Source organism: Pipistrellus kuhlii, unplaced genomic scaffold (genome assembly GCF_014108245.1).
Source record: "Pipistrellus kuhlii isolate mPipKuh1 unplaced genomic scaffold, mPipKuh1.p scaffold_m20_p_24, whole genome shotgun sequence".
NCBI classification, from domain to species: domain Eukaryota; kingdom Metazoa; phylum Chordata; class Mammalia; order Chiroptera; family Vespertilionidae; genus Pipistrellus; species Pipistrellus kuhlii.
In genome coordinates this window covers 115,210-130,000 of record NW_023425523.1, presented here as the reverse complement: position 1 = coordinate 130,000, position 14,791 = coordinate 115,210, and the positions used below count along the sequence as shown (strand labels likewise).

Below are 14,791 nucleotides of genomic sequence, written 5' to 3'. Positions count from 1 at the left end.
AGAAGTGGGAAGGAGAAGGACGTGTCTAGCAGACTTCAACCATGAAAAGGAAGAGGCTGAATGCCAAGCTGCCACAGCAGAGACCGAATCCTCCAGGGAATTCCTAGGAAGAAACTCACCAGGGTTTAACACATTAACCCAATGGGTTTGGGGACTGAACTCTGTGCCAGCCACTGTCCTGGACCCCAGGAAAAGCCAGCCTGGCAGGACTTCATGGACACTTTTTGGATGACAAACAAGTAAAATGCCTTTCCCTACGTTATTGAACTGTGTAGTGATTTGCTTCTGAATACCCAGCTTGGGGACCACAGCTCTGAGTCTCGGTTTTCACCGTAGATGGTCCAAGATTTCCTGGGGTTCTCTTTCCTGCGTGCTTGTCTCAGAGACCAGCTCCTTGGAGAGCAAACATTGCTTTCCTTAGGAAAGGCTGCCTTCACCTAGGGTTTTGACTGCGGGAATCATGAAAACATCACCAAAGCCTGGGCTCCCTTGGGGGAAAGGAAACACCATCAGGACTGTGTTCTCACTCCTTTTTTAAAAAGTAATGAGTCTTTCACTAACATCAGGAAGAACCAGATTGGTGAGTTTTCCTTTCAGGGAGACACAGACAGCTGGTTCTCATGTATGTAACACATTGATTCTTTTTTTCTCTTCTATTGTCAGCAGGATTCACACCTGTGCTGGGAGACCCGAATGGGTTCTAGTTCGTAGTTTTAACCAGTTGGCCACAACATCACATAAGATCTCTGGCTCATCAGCCTAAGCAGCCGAACCGAGCTTCAGCATTCTTCAACAGAGGGTGGATATTCTACCAGAAAGTGTATTTGCTGTCAACGTTTCATCCTCGGACGTCATGATGCGTTTTCCTTATTAAGTAAAATTTTTTAACCCAGAGTGGAATTCTGTTCCTGTATCCTCAGAGATACAGGTGTGTGGAGACTTCATGAAGTCACAGGTGATGTCAGGATCAAAACTGAATTTGGTCATTTAGGTGGTGTTTTCCTTGGAGGAAAAAAAGAAAAATGGTAAGCAGGTTCCACCGAGATTTGAACTCGGATCGCTGGATTCAGAGTCCAGAGTGCTAACCATTACACCATGGAACCTCCCCTGTGCTGCTCCTTCCTGTAATTGTCTATGATGAGATACGTCATTCTAATGACAGCATTATCCACTCACGATGCTCTTTCAAAGAAAATCATGAGATTTTATTTTATTTTATTTTTTGCTGAGTACCCAACAATAAAGTCTACCCTCCCCCCATAATTAACTGGGGAACTTGGTGGTCCTAGACCTTGCTTTCTTTACTAAGAAAAAATGCGTGCACATTTCTTAGCTATAGCACCCCTGAGTGGTGAAACCGAGGATGTTATGTTGATTATATGATTCAATTCTTGAAAACTTGGTGAAATTCGTATTTTTAGTTCCTAAGTAGACAAATAAACTATGAACTTAGAGATTTCACATCTCTTATCTGCAACTCTGCTCGACTTCAGTCCTGAGCTATTTTTTTCCGCCTAGATTACGTACTGATCAGGCTCGTAGCCTGTGATAAAACAAGCATTCATGGGTCGGTTTCTGGCACATCCACGGAGGAAGACTTGCAAAAAGAGTGTGTTTGAGAGGAAATGGGAGAACTGTACTTGAAAGAGTCTGAACTGGGTCACCTGTAGCGCTGAGCGAGGAGCGTGACCGAGCCGCAGCAATTCAAGGTCATCCTGCTGACCTCCACGGGGAGGCAGGTGCCCAGTGCACGCTCCCACCGCCCTGAAGCCGTCCTCACGGCTGATGCGCAGAGACCTTCCCCTGGACCCAGTTACAGAACAAATTTCCGGGGTCCATGCGACCCCAGCCCTGCAGAGGCCGCCCCTTCGCCCAGGTCTCGGCTCCCGTGCGCACTCAGGACGCTCCGCGGCGCAGCTCCTAGCCCAGAGCCGCGCGTGGGAGTCTGTGCCGGTGAGGCTCCCGGCGGCTGTGCCGGCATTTCTCTGGGCTGCGTAAGGACTTTAACCCCGTGGGAGCGGGAACTCCCTGCTCACCTGGAGGAGCAAACGTGCAAAGGAGACACACCTCTCCTTCCAGTTGTCCCAGAGATTAAAAACCGAATAAACACAAGGAACCTCCAAAACATCGATTCCATGGCCAACCCCTCCAAACACGCATCTGCTAAGGGCTGAGACCTCGTACCAGACTCTGGGTCGTGTTCACCCAATACAACTGCACACGCACCATCTCCGGCGCCCGAGAAAAGGCCATCCCGCACCCCAGGAGCAAGGACAGCCACAGGACGTGATTGTAAAGGGAGGGTAGGAGTAGCGCTTACAAAATACAGAGACAGATCCTCCTCTTTAGTCTCAGAGGGGGTGACAGCTGGTGTCCTTCTGGGTAGTCCCTTCTTGGCCTACAAAGGGTTTATCAACCCGAAAAGCAGGAGGAAGGAATTGGGGAGAGGAGAAACTGGAATGGAAACAAGCCTAAGGACCCTTAGGGAGGAAGACGTTTCCAAGTCCCTATTGTGGGAAAAAGTAATTAAGAGAGGCTTCTTCGGATCATTTGTGTGGCCGGTTGCTGGAACTCCTGTGAAGGGTGAGGTACTAGAGACACGAAGATAAATAAGACAAAGGCATACCCCCTACCCCTGAGCAGATTAGTGTCCACTGGGCAGGAAGTACGTAAATATGGCCCTAAAACAAAACCCATTGGGGGATGTTGGGGGAAACGCTTGTTTCTGGCCTTCTAACCACATGGATAAGATGGAAAGCTAAAAGACGAATAGAAATGGAAATTTCTGATCTGCACAAGAAGTGCTGGTGCTACTCTGCAGAGAGAGTTGATCCAGGACCTTCTATACACTGAATGTACAATGTAGCACAGCCGATGGATCCCGGTTATAGAAAAGGAAGTGGTTTACCTCTGGCAGCATCAAGACAGTAAGATGTAAAAGAGAAGATGAAGAGCAAGTTCTCTATGGTACTTAGAGTTGTGGCCGAGACAAGCCTCTGTGCAGTGACTTCAAGGGATGTGTGCCAGCGTTGGCATGTGAACACACACACACATGCGCGTGCCACAAAGGCCCTGTGGTGGGGCTGCCCCCAATATGTGGGCAACCCCTGGCTGTTGTAAGCTGCTGAGCCCATGTAGGGAGGCTGCTTGTACTAGTTAAAAAGAATGTGCCTGGGCCTCATGGGAAGGCATTTTAGGCATTTCTCAAAACAAGAAAACAAAGCTGGCCATTTCTCCCTGGTCCCTTTAATGGACTGTGAAGGTGTTGGGGTAGATTTCTACAACCTGTGAGGGGCTGTCACCTCCTGGCATATGGACTGGACACTTATGCACTCTCTCACCCAAGAAGAACCCAGGAGTAACAAACAATTCCAGGGAATTCGCAAACTCATTGAAGGCTCTGCCGCAGCCAAAGAACCCCCCACATTTGGGCTTCTTCCTTCTATCATGTAGCCTAGTATTAGTGATAATAAGAAACAAAATCACTCAGGCAAATCAGGCATAAAGCTGCAGAAGCATGCTCTTTACATCCAGGCTGCGTGATTCATTAACCTTGATATTGTCTATTAGGAGGCAAAGTTGCACCCACGCCCAAAGCTGAGGTTCCCGTCAAACCTGTTGTCCTTGTCTCTCTCATCTCCAAGTGGTTATGTGATGTGGGCTCTTGACCATGCAGTTTGGAGAGACCAGAGTTAGACAGATCTAGGCCAGGTCCAGTGGATTCAACCAGGTTCTACTTTAAGCCATTTTACATTCCCATCAATAATAATAATAAAAAAAAATTAAAGCAGCCACATGCAGTAAGAAAATTAAAAGTAAATATGCCAGTAAATGTTAGATTAAACAAAGTTCCTAGAAATGACCTAGATTGGAGCACTCCATACTATAAAGATCTCATATTGGTTTATAGAGTCAGTGCATTTTTAGTAACAATACCATCATGTGTCTTTTTAAAAAAAAATTTGATAAATTGACTGAAATATAATATTAAAGTGAAAAGGGCCAAAGTAGCCCAAGTTATCTTTAAAAAGGAAAGCAAAATTAGAGGACTTACTTTACCAAACAGTAAAGACAGTAGCGTAATTAAGACAATGGTCCATGGTCCATGGACAGACAATGCCACCAAATAGAATTTGGACGGAGACCCCTACACTCCATACCCTAACTTATGACCAAAGGAGCACTTCAGAAATAGTGAGAATGAATAGTCTTTGCATAAACTGTGAATATAAGGGGTGGGGAAATGATTGAGTATAGCCAGGGGAGAAAATTAAATGGACCCCTTTGACATTATCCACAAAGCCACCTCCAGAGAGTCTGTAGATCTGAATGTAGCAGTTAGACAAATAGAAAGATAGACAGACAAATAAATAAAGCAAGCTTCTAGAAACAACACAGGGGAATATCTTCATGACTTTGAAGTAGGGACATATTTTCTAATATGTCTAAGGGTCTCATTTCCATCTGGATCATCAAATCCTGCAGTTCTGAGAAATTTTCTTATATTTTTAAAAAGTAAAATGCCTGCCCTGACCGGTGTGCTCAGTGGATAGAGCGTAAGGATCCCAGGTTAATTCCGGTCAAGGGCATGTACCTGGATTGCAGGCACATCCCAGTAAGGGGTGTGCAGGAGGCTGCTGATCGATGTTTCTAATTCTCTATCCCTCTCCCTGCCTCTCTGTAAAAAAAATCAATAAAATATATATATTAAAAAAATAAATTGCCCCTCCAGGTTTTCTCCTGTCTTCTTCTGGAACTGCCAGTCATCAGAAGACAGGGAATCTTCTGAACTAGTGGTTCGTATTTCTTTTCACTACTTTCCACCTTTGATGTGTTTCAGGTGGGTTTTTTCCTCTAAACTTTATCTTCCAATAATCTATTAACTGCTTTTTCCTTCTGTTAATCATATTCTTTACTTCTGAGAGAAGTCTCTTTATCATCATTACAAATTTATTCCTAAGTTCCTATTCCCAATTTAACACTATGATACATTTTAAAATAAAAATAGCTCCCATTTTGCAACAGTTATTATGTTCCACCAAACTGTCTCTTTTTGAAATAGCTTAGTTTGGGCAAGTGTTAGGAGAGAGACACTTGTTGGAGACAAGCTTTGAAGAAACAACCCTACTACGCGCTTGTCTCTTGTGGGCAGTCTGTGGGAGGGGAGGGAGTGTGGGGTTGGGGCTGCGACTGGACCACTGGTGTTGGCTAAGGGGGGATGCTGCAAGCAGCAGCTTCAAGCTTAGCATAAAGTAGAACTCGACGTAGTCGGCAGGATTCGAACCTGCGCGGGGAAACCCCAATGGATTTCTAGTCCATCGCCTTAACCACTCGGCCACGACTACAGGTGTGCAACTTCAGGAGCGAGAAAGATGTTCTCAAGTTTTGCAGGGGAATACGCTACGTAAGGCAGTAAGATTTCTGTTTGGCAAGTGTTAGCAAGTTGGGTAAATCCTCGGGTGAATAAGATGTGGGTGGGAGGTCACACGCTCCGACATAAGGGACACTAGGCTGAGCGCACAGGTGCGTACTGTACAGGCATCTTTGTTTCGAGCAGAGTTCAGGTCAGTTCATCCACCAGAGCCTGACCCCTCACGGGTGGACTGGGCTCCGCTGGGTGCTGGACTCTCCGAAATGCAGCCGAATTCACCGAGCACCGACGTGGAATGAGCGTGGCCCTGGCTTCAGGTGGGGACGGGACCAACCCCTTTTACCAGGACTCGCAAGAGGCCAGGCCCTGGCTGAATGGCACTGCGCTTTATGGGCTCCAGGGAAGGAAGAGCTCTGGCGGATTCAAGTGTCCACGGGGAGAGAGATGATGATGAAAACCATGCCTGGACCCACTACCTGCATCCCTAGGCACCCGGGCTCACACCGAGTGTGTTCATCTCGTTGTACCAAGAAGAAACGTGAAGGTATTGTCGCTCTGCGAGTTTCACTTCCTGTGAGATCCTAGCTGCTTTCTAAAAAAAATAGATTGCCTGGTTTAATTTTGGGCTCATTTTCTCTAAATGTAGACACAGAGCACAATCCTCACTCCCTCTTTTACGTTTGTAACTCACTGGTTCTTTCCTCAGAATTCCCAGATGGTGAACAGAAATAATTCAGAACAATATGATCAAATGTGGACGCCAGGTTCTAGGAGGCAAAGATAGGCCCCAGTTTTCGACCAATAAGCTGTAAATGGGCAAGAGGCCAGAGTTAGTGAACACGATGCATCTGGAGGAAGCCTAGATAATTGCTTGTACTCAATACATAATATTTAAATAGAAGTGACAAAGTTTTGCAGGGGGTGGTGGTGGTGGAATCTTAATTAAAAATAAAACAACTTTTTGTCTATATCCAGAAAAGATGAACTGTTCCCTGACTGATAAGCAAAAGAATTATTGTCATGGGATGTCAAAGCACATCACGCACCCTGTGATTCACAGATTCAGAGCATTTCTAATGTGCTTTTCTTTATTGGCAGTCTGTAAATTCAAAACCATTTACTTTAAAAGATTTTCCAGTATATTTTAAATCTTATTTTCTGCCTGTTTCTAAAAATATTTTTTCGGCAGACCTCAGTCATGAGAGCTCCTTAAAACATGTATTTTTTTTAAAGTTGCAACTGTTTTTTTAAAAAACAAAACAAAACATATTTTATTGATTTTTTTACAGAGAGGAAAGGAGAGGAAGAGAGTTTAAAACATTGATGAGAGAGAAACATCGATCAGCTGCCTCCTGCACACCCCCCACTGGAGATGTGCCCACAACCAAGGTACATGCCTTTGACCAGAATCAAACCCGGGACCCTTCGGTCCATAGGCCAAAGCTCTATCCACTGAGTAAAACCAGTTTGGACACACCTGTTTGTTATGAATATAAAAGACCATAAAATAGTTACCAAAGTATGCATGCAAAGTAATTTTTAAGGTTAATTAAATGTCGACAGATGAGAGGGGTAGAGAAGCCTTCATGGATTCTGCAAACCTCTAACTAGCATCAATTATTCAAGAACAAACGCAAGGCTCATATGATTGTGAAAGGCATTGGAAAAGACAGTTGCCAAAATCAGGGAAAAGTGGCTGAGGAAAGTTCAACAACATCAAAGTCTACATTTAGAGGATTCATTTCTCTCGTGCCAACTAAAAAAAATGTTTCTCTTTGATTAGAAAGACTTGGGTGATGACGACTCACACTGGGGTGGAGGGCAAAGTGGAGAAAACAAACTGTGTGTTTTTGCAGACAGTCGGTTCAGAGCTCGTGTTTTGTCCTGCAAGTTTCAGAATTATTGTCTTTTCTGGATGCATCATGGACTTGAGAGGTCGAGGCCAGAGACGTTTCTTTCAAGCACTGTCATTACACACTGGATGAGAGGTCTGCCGCACTGGGGTGTAGGTGAGGAGGGCTTCCTGCACACGTTATTACAGTCTGGGGTGAGAGGGTTTCCGGCTAAGCCTGGGAATTCACAGTAAGACAGACTCTCGTTGGCTTTTCAGGCCAGATAATTCTTGGTTGCAAAGGTTGTCTACCCTGTGCATTGTAGGCCTTTTAGCAACATCTCCTTGTCTTCCCACCGGATGCCCGTACTGGCTTACGGGTCAAATATGGGTGGTGGTAATGGGAGGAGGATAAGATTTGCTTAGTATCTTACCAGGCCAAAACACCCTCCGGATTTGAATCAATCAGATAAATTGTGGTGAACAGGGTAAGAAAAAATCATCTTGTCAGAAATGGGATTCAAACTCACGTTTCCACGTGGCTCACTTCTCATCAATCCTATCGCTAGTTTATTTCTATATGGTGCCCCTTTTCAATTTCTCTTAGAAACTTGGGGAAGTGTTTCACTTAATAGTGGGAAAGGATAATTCATGAAGGGCGAGAACTTAAACTACTTCAGGGCAGTGGCTTTGCCTGTTATTGTTTCCCCACTCAGAGATGTTCCTGATTGTGCTCTGTTACCCAGACCTTATTAACTAAAATAAAACAAACATGACTCAACTGGATAGCGACTTGAAACCTGGACCTTCAGATTAAAAGTCAAATGCTCTACCAGGTGGCCTACCCAGGATATTGCTGTTCTAGAAACCACTAGAGTTTTCCAGGAATATTGGCCACATCCCCCAAGTTGAGTGTTGCCACTAAGTTTGATTATATTTAGTCCTAAACTCCTCTTCGTTGCACTGATAGTTGAGGGGAGTACTTACTGCAGTGTCATAATCTCGAAGAGCTTTCCTTCTTAGATTTTAGAGGTGACACAGGAAGGTAACTGGCAATTTCTTTTTTTTTTTTTTTTTTTTTTTTTTTAATATGGAACGCTTCAGGAATTTGCTTGTCATCCTTGTGCAGATGCTATCCCAATCTTCTCTGTATTGTTTCAATTTTAGTATATATGCTGCCGAAGCGAGCACCTGGCAAATTTTTTATAGAACTTTATAAGAGATTCTTTCCATGTGTGGGAAAGGCAGTAAAGATTTCAGTAATTTTCTCTACAAGGAAAAAACCCTCCACAAAATACAGGATACAGTGTAGAGGGAAGGTTAATTGAATTACTAAGGAAATACTAATTGGATTACTAAGGAAAATAGCACAAAAGGAATCTTGAAAAGCAAAATGCTGACGTGTCAGAAGTGGGATTCGAACCCACGCCTCCATGCGGAGACCAGAATCCCCAAAGACGGGAAGCCAAGCTTGAGTCTGGCGCCTTAGACCACTCGGCCATCCTGACACATAGATATAGGATTTTCAAAGGGCTAAACTACAGAGTCAGACAGTCAACGCCCAGCTGCATCCTAGAAGAGGGTGGGGAGTTATTTCTGGAATTTGTCCGACCTGGATGGAACTCTGAACCCACCGAGAAACGGGAAGACAGGAGAGTAGGCATGTCTGTGAGGACCTGGATAATGTCAACAGGCCCACGACTGGATGTTGGGCCCAGAGGGTCACCCTCCTCGCCTCTCCTCCCACAGCTTCCCCGGCCCAGGCCCCCTGGCCCGACCCCACTTGTGACCCGGACTCCAGGGCTACTATGGTCTTTGTAACCCAACACTGGTCCGGCTGCTCCAGGATCAGGGGAGACTCTCAGTGAATAGCTGGGCGACCCACTGATCTGGAGAGCGAGCACCTAATAGAACACGAGTCCTAAAACCGACAGTCAAGGGTGCTTCAGAGGGTTTCCGGCCCCAGCCGGAGATCCGTCTCCCAGTGGGCTCTCCAGAATCCATGATTCCTGACCAACAAGCCTGCGAAAGAGAATAGTGAGGTACGCCAACTCTGCACGTTGTGGTTGCTGCTTTTTCGAGCTCCGTCTTCATACAGCCCCTTTTCCTGGTGAATCGCGGCCGTTTTCTGGTTTCTTTGCCAGGGCTCCCGAGAGCAGAGCTGCTCTATCTGGACCCACCTTCCTCCTCGCTTCCCTCCCCCACCTCAACCCCAACCCCAACCCCACCCCCGTCACTGCCCTGATCCTAGCCAAACCCTCACCACTGAGGGGGATGGTGAGACTCATAGAGAACACAGTTCTTTTTTGTCCACAGCTCAGAGAATAGGAAATAGGCTGAAGGTAGAATGTCACGTTTTTCTGCAAAGCAAGAAAAACCTAAAGAATTGAACAAATGATCCACTTCAAGGAGGAAGTGGGAAAGCAGCTAAGGCTCCGTAGCTCAGGGGTTAGAGCACTGGTCTCGTAAACCAGGGGTCGTGAGTTCGAATCTCACTGGAGCCTGTGACCTTTGGTTTTTGTGGGGACTGTTCCCTTGACGTTAATTCTCTGCTAACAAAAGCAGTAAATGCTAAAGCAACATTCTTCAAAACAATGCAACGAAGCTGCGGTGTCATCTGAACCCAATGATGCCTGACAACCCAACACACGCCCCGTTGTACCTCACTGTGAATTGGTACACTCAAGATGATCACAGGTGACTAACTCCCACCCACCCGCTAAACTCAGCCTGAGCAGCTTCCTCTACGGCACGTAACTCAGGGCTCTGGCTGTTCCCGGGGGTCGTCAGGGTTCTTTCTGCGTCACAACCTCACTGACGCTGCTCTCTGCTCCAAACACACCCCCTCCCCCTCCTGGCGGTCCTTCTGGGAAGTCCTACTGCTCATTCGGAATTCAGCTCGTTTTTCACTTCATCTCTGGTCTAGGTAAGAATACTATTTGTTCACCGATATGTTTTAGCCGATATTGCATGATAACTAATAAAGAATCTTACTAAAATGACACTTCATAGTAGGAACCAAGCTTTTTTAATGACCGAATCACCACAAGCAGTCAGAATTCAAATATATGTGATGAATATGTTTGTTTGCTTTTAATGGGTGAATGCTCCTGTCACCGCAACGCCGGCTCAGACTGGCCCAACCCTGTCTTTTACAAAACAGTTGTTTTCCGAGGCGGAACCAAACTGCAAGCCGTGCAGCCAAAGGGTGTGCAGAGCAGCAAATAGTGCAAATTAACTCATGTTGATAAAAAGCTGCTAATTCCAGGGTCTTGTGTTTAGTGATGTTTAATAAAAATAAAAAATAAAAGAAAAAGGAAAAGAAAAAGAAAAAGAAAAAGAAAAGCAACTCTGGATTTCCAGGTTCTCAGGTAGGGAGCTTGGCAGTCGCTTCTCCTCCCTGAACAATCATGAAGAAGCCGCACAGGCTGAAAACATCATCGACTCCGCTGAACCCACACGAGAGAGGCGGCCCCGGGGAAGCCCCGCCCCCCAGACGGAGACTGAGGGGAGCGCGGGAGTCCTGGGCTTCCTGGCCTGGACCCCAGGCTCGGGCAGGCCCTCCGCTCCGCTCCGCTCCGCTCCGCTCGCGCACAGAGGGAGCTGCGCCTTCACTCGGGGGCGCAGGCTCCTGTGTGCGGGCTGGTGGCGGCAGTGTCCCCAGGCCAGAGACAAGCAAGCAAGCCTGCGGACTCGGGGGGTCGGGAGGACTCGGGGGTCAAGAGGACTCGGGGGGGGGGGGGCGTTCGGAGGACTCCAGGCTCCGGAGGACTCGGGCGTCGGGAGGACTCGGGGCTCGCAGCGCGGCAGGGCATGGCGGCCCTGGGGCCCGGGCGGCGCGCTCAGCCCCTCGCGCGGGATCCTCGGGAAACGCTGCTTCTCGGAGGCTCAGAGAAAGCATCTTCCCGGAGAGCTGACAAACGAATAGCATTCAAACGAGTTGTATGCGCAGGGCCGGCCGGGGAGGAGAAGGCTCCCGCGGAGCGAGCGGCTGCGTGTGCCTGCGGCTCCGTAGAGCACGCGAGGGGCGCGCGGGGAAAGCATGCTCCAGTGGCGCAATCGGTTAGCGCGCGGTACTTATACGGCGGTATACGTGCGGGTGATGCCGAGGTTGTGAGTTCGAGCCTCACCTGGAGCATGTTTTCTTCCCTCTGCGGTGTGAGGAACTCGTCTCATTCTTATGCGTTTTTCCTCTTCTCTCCAAAAAAAAAAAAAAAGCCAAAAAGCGGTTTTTCTATTTTCCATGGTGAGACCGCTGATAGTCACCGGCTTAAGGAAACCGGTGACTTTTGAAAACGCCCTGTCGTTTTCAAACGGGAAGAAATCAAGCCAGAGCTGGCCAATGGAAATGCCCCCCGCGAGCCAGCTCTTCCATCAGCAGACCTCACAGCGGCTGGGCAGGTCAGCCTGCCTCCCTGGTTCCCGTTGTTTTCTTTAAACGACTCCTTGGCTCCTTGGGACATGAGCAAAGAAGCGGGAAACTGGACCCTGCTCTCTGGGGTCGCGGGGGGCCGAGCCACGCAGAAGCCGCCCCCAGGTGTCCTCGCTTCGAGGCCTCCAGGCTGCAGGGAGATTGAAATAATCTAGGCAATATTCCTAGAAGTCACTGGGAAGTCCCAGCCAGCTCCGGGCGCGCTCAGCAGCCAGCTTCCCATAAACCAGACTGGGAAACACCAGGCTTGGTGGCTGGTGGGCATTTAGTCCTAATCTCATCAGAAAGAAGTAAATCGCCTTGTTTGGAGAACCCTGTGTGTCTGAAGTAATAAGTCTGTTGCTCTGTCTTCACGCTGTCCCTCCGGGTCTAATCCTGTCTAGTGTATTTCCCCCTCACTTTGTCCTCAGATTTCCTCTCCTCTAAGGAGGTACACATTCTTTATACTATTTACTTTGATTACCTTATCTCTGACTCTACTGGGCAAAACGTTATGTTTTCAGGAGCGAGACAAAAAATAACCTTAATTTTTTTTGAGATGTGGCATCCCAAAGGGATCCTGAGATGAAAAAGATTATTTAAAAGTAATTGACAAGAAAGTTAGCACCAGGACGAGCCGAAATAGCTCAGTTGGGAGAGCGTTAGACTGAAGATCTAAAGGTCCCTGGTTCGATCCCGGGTTTCGGCAGAGTTATTTCTCCTTTTCGTGAGAGCTGATGCACATTCACAATTTAACTGTGTGAACAAGGAATACTGCTTAGAAAGTCATATCTCAATAGTATGGGTTGAAGGTGTGAAAAAAAATCCCTTTTAGAGCATAAACTTTTTAATGTTATCATTTCATTGAAAGACAAGGCTGCCACCTTGTGGCCGGTTAGCTCAGTAGGTTAGAGCGTGGTGCTAATTACGCCAAAGTCGCGGGCCCGACCCCCCCAGTTGTCTGTTTTATTCTCTCGCCCACGGAGTGGACATTCCAGTTTGAGCCAACAACCAAAGATTGTTAAGAATTGGAAGTTCAGACCTTCTCCCTTTAATGGAACATGAAAGCTATTATTATTATTTTTATTTAAAAAGTAATGGAATAGCATTAGGAAAGGATTAATGAATAGAACTGAAGAAATAGAATGGAAACGAAGTGAGTGCGTGCTAGAAAAGGGGAAATTAAGAGGTAGAAGAAATTTCAATAATCAACTGATCTTTGACAGAGGAGCGGAAGCAATTCAATAAAGAAATTATAGTTTACATACAGGCCTTACATATTGCAGTGTAATATGTAAGCCTCACCATGTACTTCAATAGTTTCATGCTTTGGTATTTCGCCAAATGAAATGAAAACATGTCCACTCAAAACCCTGCACCTGGATGTTTACAGAAGTTTTATTCATCATTGTCAAAATTTGGAATCAATCAAGATGTCTTTCAATAGGTGAATAAGTAAACTGTGGTACATTCAGACAAGAAAATATTATCTAGCACTAAAAAGAAATGAGTTAATCAAGCCATGAAAGAACATGGGAGAATCTTATATGCATATTCCTATGTGAAAGAAGCCCCTCTGAAAAGTACAACGATTTGACATTATGAAAAATGCAGAGACAGTAAAAAGGTCACTGATTGCCAGGGCTGGGAGCGGTGCATAGATGATGAATAGATGGAGCACAGGAGATTTTACGGCAGTGACACCACTGTATGCTCTGTAGTGGCGGACACGTGGCATTATGTATTTGTCTAAATCCATAAACCGTGTGGCACAATGAACCCTGAGTGGGCTTTAGGTAGCAATAATGCACCAATATTGGTTCATCCATCGTGAAAACTGTATCACACTATATGGAGAGCAGCGACAGGGTTTGGACAGGTTCGAGCCTCGGACTAATGAGAGGGCACAGTCCTCCCAGCACAATTACAGCCAAGGCTATAATGCAAGCTTGACCATACGGTCCGAACCTGTGGTCCCACGTGGCGATATGGGCTGCAGGAAGTGCAGCAAGTGCTGCCAAAACAATCCTTGATAGAGTTCAGGAGCATGTAATTGAGTAGAAACCTGTGAGAACATTGTAAACATCTGGACCGCGCCCCTTGCCTCGTGGAATCTGGCTATAAAATAAAGACTCAGCTTGCAGGCCATGTCATTGTCTCTCCATCAGAGAGCAGTGTCCCACCTAGCCCCAGCTTTTTCTTTTGTCTGTCTTCTTTAGTCCTTCACCGCCCCCACTCAGGTTTGCCCCTGATGGTGCTGAACATGGCACAACACTAATACAAGATATTAATAATAAGAGGTATTCTGAAGTGGGGGAAAGGAAGTGTATGGGAACTCTGTACTTTCTGCACAATGTTATGTAAATCTAAAAATACTAAAAAAATAAGTCTATTTCAAAAAGTAAGCAGTGTTTCTAAGGTGGGATGGCTTTAATGTATTTTTATTGATTTCAGAGAGGAAGGGGGAGAGAGAGAGAAAATCATTAAATTGTTGTTTCCTGCAGGCCCCCTACTGGGGATAGAGCTGGCAACCCAGGCGTGTGCCCTGACCAGGAACCCAACTGTGACCTCCTGATTCAGAGGTCGATGCTCAACCACTGAGCACTCTGGCCAGGTGGAACCATTTTAAATTATGCATTGTAATAGGCTAATGAAAATATTTATCTCTTTCTCCTTTTTTGGGTGGACAGGTAGTCTTATGTTTCTCTCATTAGTTATGCACTATATGCAAAATTTGGAAGAGGTTCTGGATCCTGATCAACCAAAAGTAACCTGTAATCATCCTTACTTCATAAATTTATCCAGCTCTGCCTTATTTTTACCATCTGGTGAGTAATCCTTGGATTCTGTGAGGTTGAGGAGGGTGAGTTAACCTCCCAGAAAGTCAATAAAGCTTTCTTTCTTTTTCTTACTTTCTTTCTTTCTTTCTTTCTTTCTTTCTTTTCTTTTCTTTTCTTTTCTTTTCTTTTCTTTTCTTTCTTTCTTTCCTCTTCCTTCCTTTCTACTTCTTTTTAGGCTAATAGTCTCATTTAGGTAGAAGTTACATCAGCAGTGCACCCTGTTTGGTTTCTAGGCAGTGGAATTGAGAGGCAATCTCTGCACTTAACATACCTTGGAGAAAGGATAGAATGCAGAGCATGGGAAAGATTTTCCCCCTTTTCTGACAATAGAATGTAGA

The 14,791-nt window shown here is 46.1% G+C and overlaps 1 long non-coding RNA gene and 7 other non-coding genes across 8 annotated transcripts in view; 4 read left to right on the top strand and 4 right to left on the bottom strand.

Annotated features, from left to right (window-relative positions):
• The window catches only part of LOC118727399, a 10,086-nt gene extending 1,865 nt beyond the window's left edge, over positions 1-8,221 (top strand). Inside the window, exons 2-3 of the long non-coding RNA XR_004990571.2 lie at positions 608-614; positions 8,211-8,221. This is a non-coding gene — a long non-coding RNA (uncharacterized LOC118727399). The remainder of the gene's footprint in view (positions 1-607; positions 615-8,210) is intronic.
• TRNAQ-CUG lies at positions 1,032-1,103 on the bottom strand. The gene has a single exon. It is a non-coding gene; the product is annotated as a tRNA-Gln (tRNA).
• Positions 5,264-5,345, bottom strand: TRNAS-AGA. The gene has a single exon. It is a non-coding gene; the product is annotated as a tRNA-Ser (tRNA).
• A 65-nt stretch (positions 8,222-8,286) lies between the features above and the next one.
• On the bottom strand, positions 8,287-8,393 carry LOC118727517. Its single transcript, XR_004990597.1, has one exon. It is a non-coding gene; the product is annotated as a U6 spliceosomal RNA (small nuclear RNA).
• Positions 8,394-8,604: 211 nt separating this feature from the next.
• On the bottom strand, positions 8,605-8,710 carry TRNAL-CAA. Its single transcript has 2 exons — positions 8,673-8,710; positions 8,605-8,650 (listed from the first exon to the last, which is right to left on the bottom strand). It is a non-coding gene; the product is annotated as a tRNA-Leu (tRNA).
• Positions 8,711-9,633: 923 nt separating this feature from the next.
• On the top strand, positions 9,634-9,706 carry TRNAT-CGU. The gene has a single exon. It is a non-coding gene; the product is annotated as a tRNA-Thr (tRNA).
• Positions 9,707-11,246: 1,540 nt separating this feature from the next.
• Positions 11,247-11,340, top strand: TRNAI-UAU. The gene is made up of 2 exons: positions 11,247-11,284; positions 11,305-11,340. It is a non-coding gene; the product is annotated as a tRNA-Ile (tRNA).
• Positions 11,341-12,249: 909 nt separating this feature from the next.
• TRNAF-GAA lies at positions 12,250-12,322 on the top strand. Its single transcript has one exon. It is a non-coding gene; the product is annotated as a tRNA-Phe (tRNA).
• Positions 12,323-14,791: the final 2,469 nt, after the last annotated feature.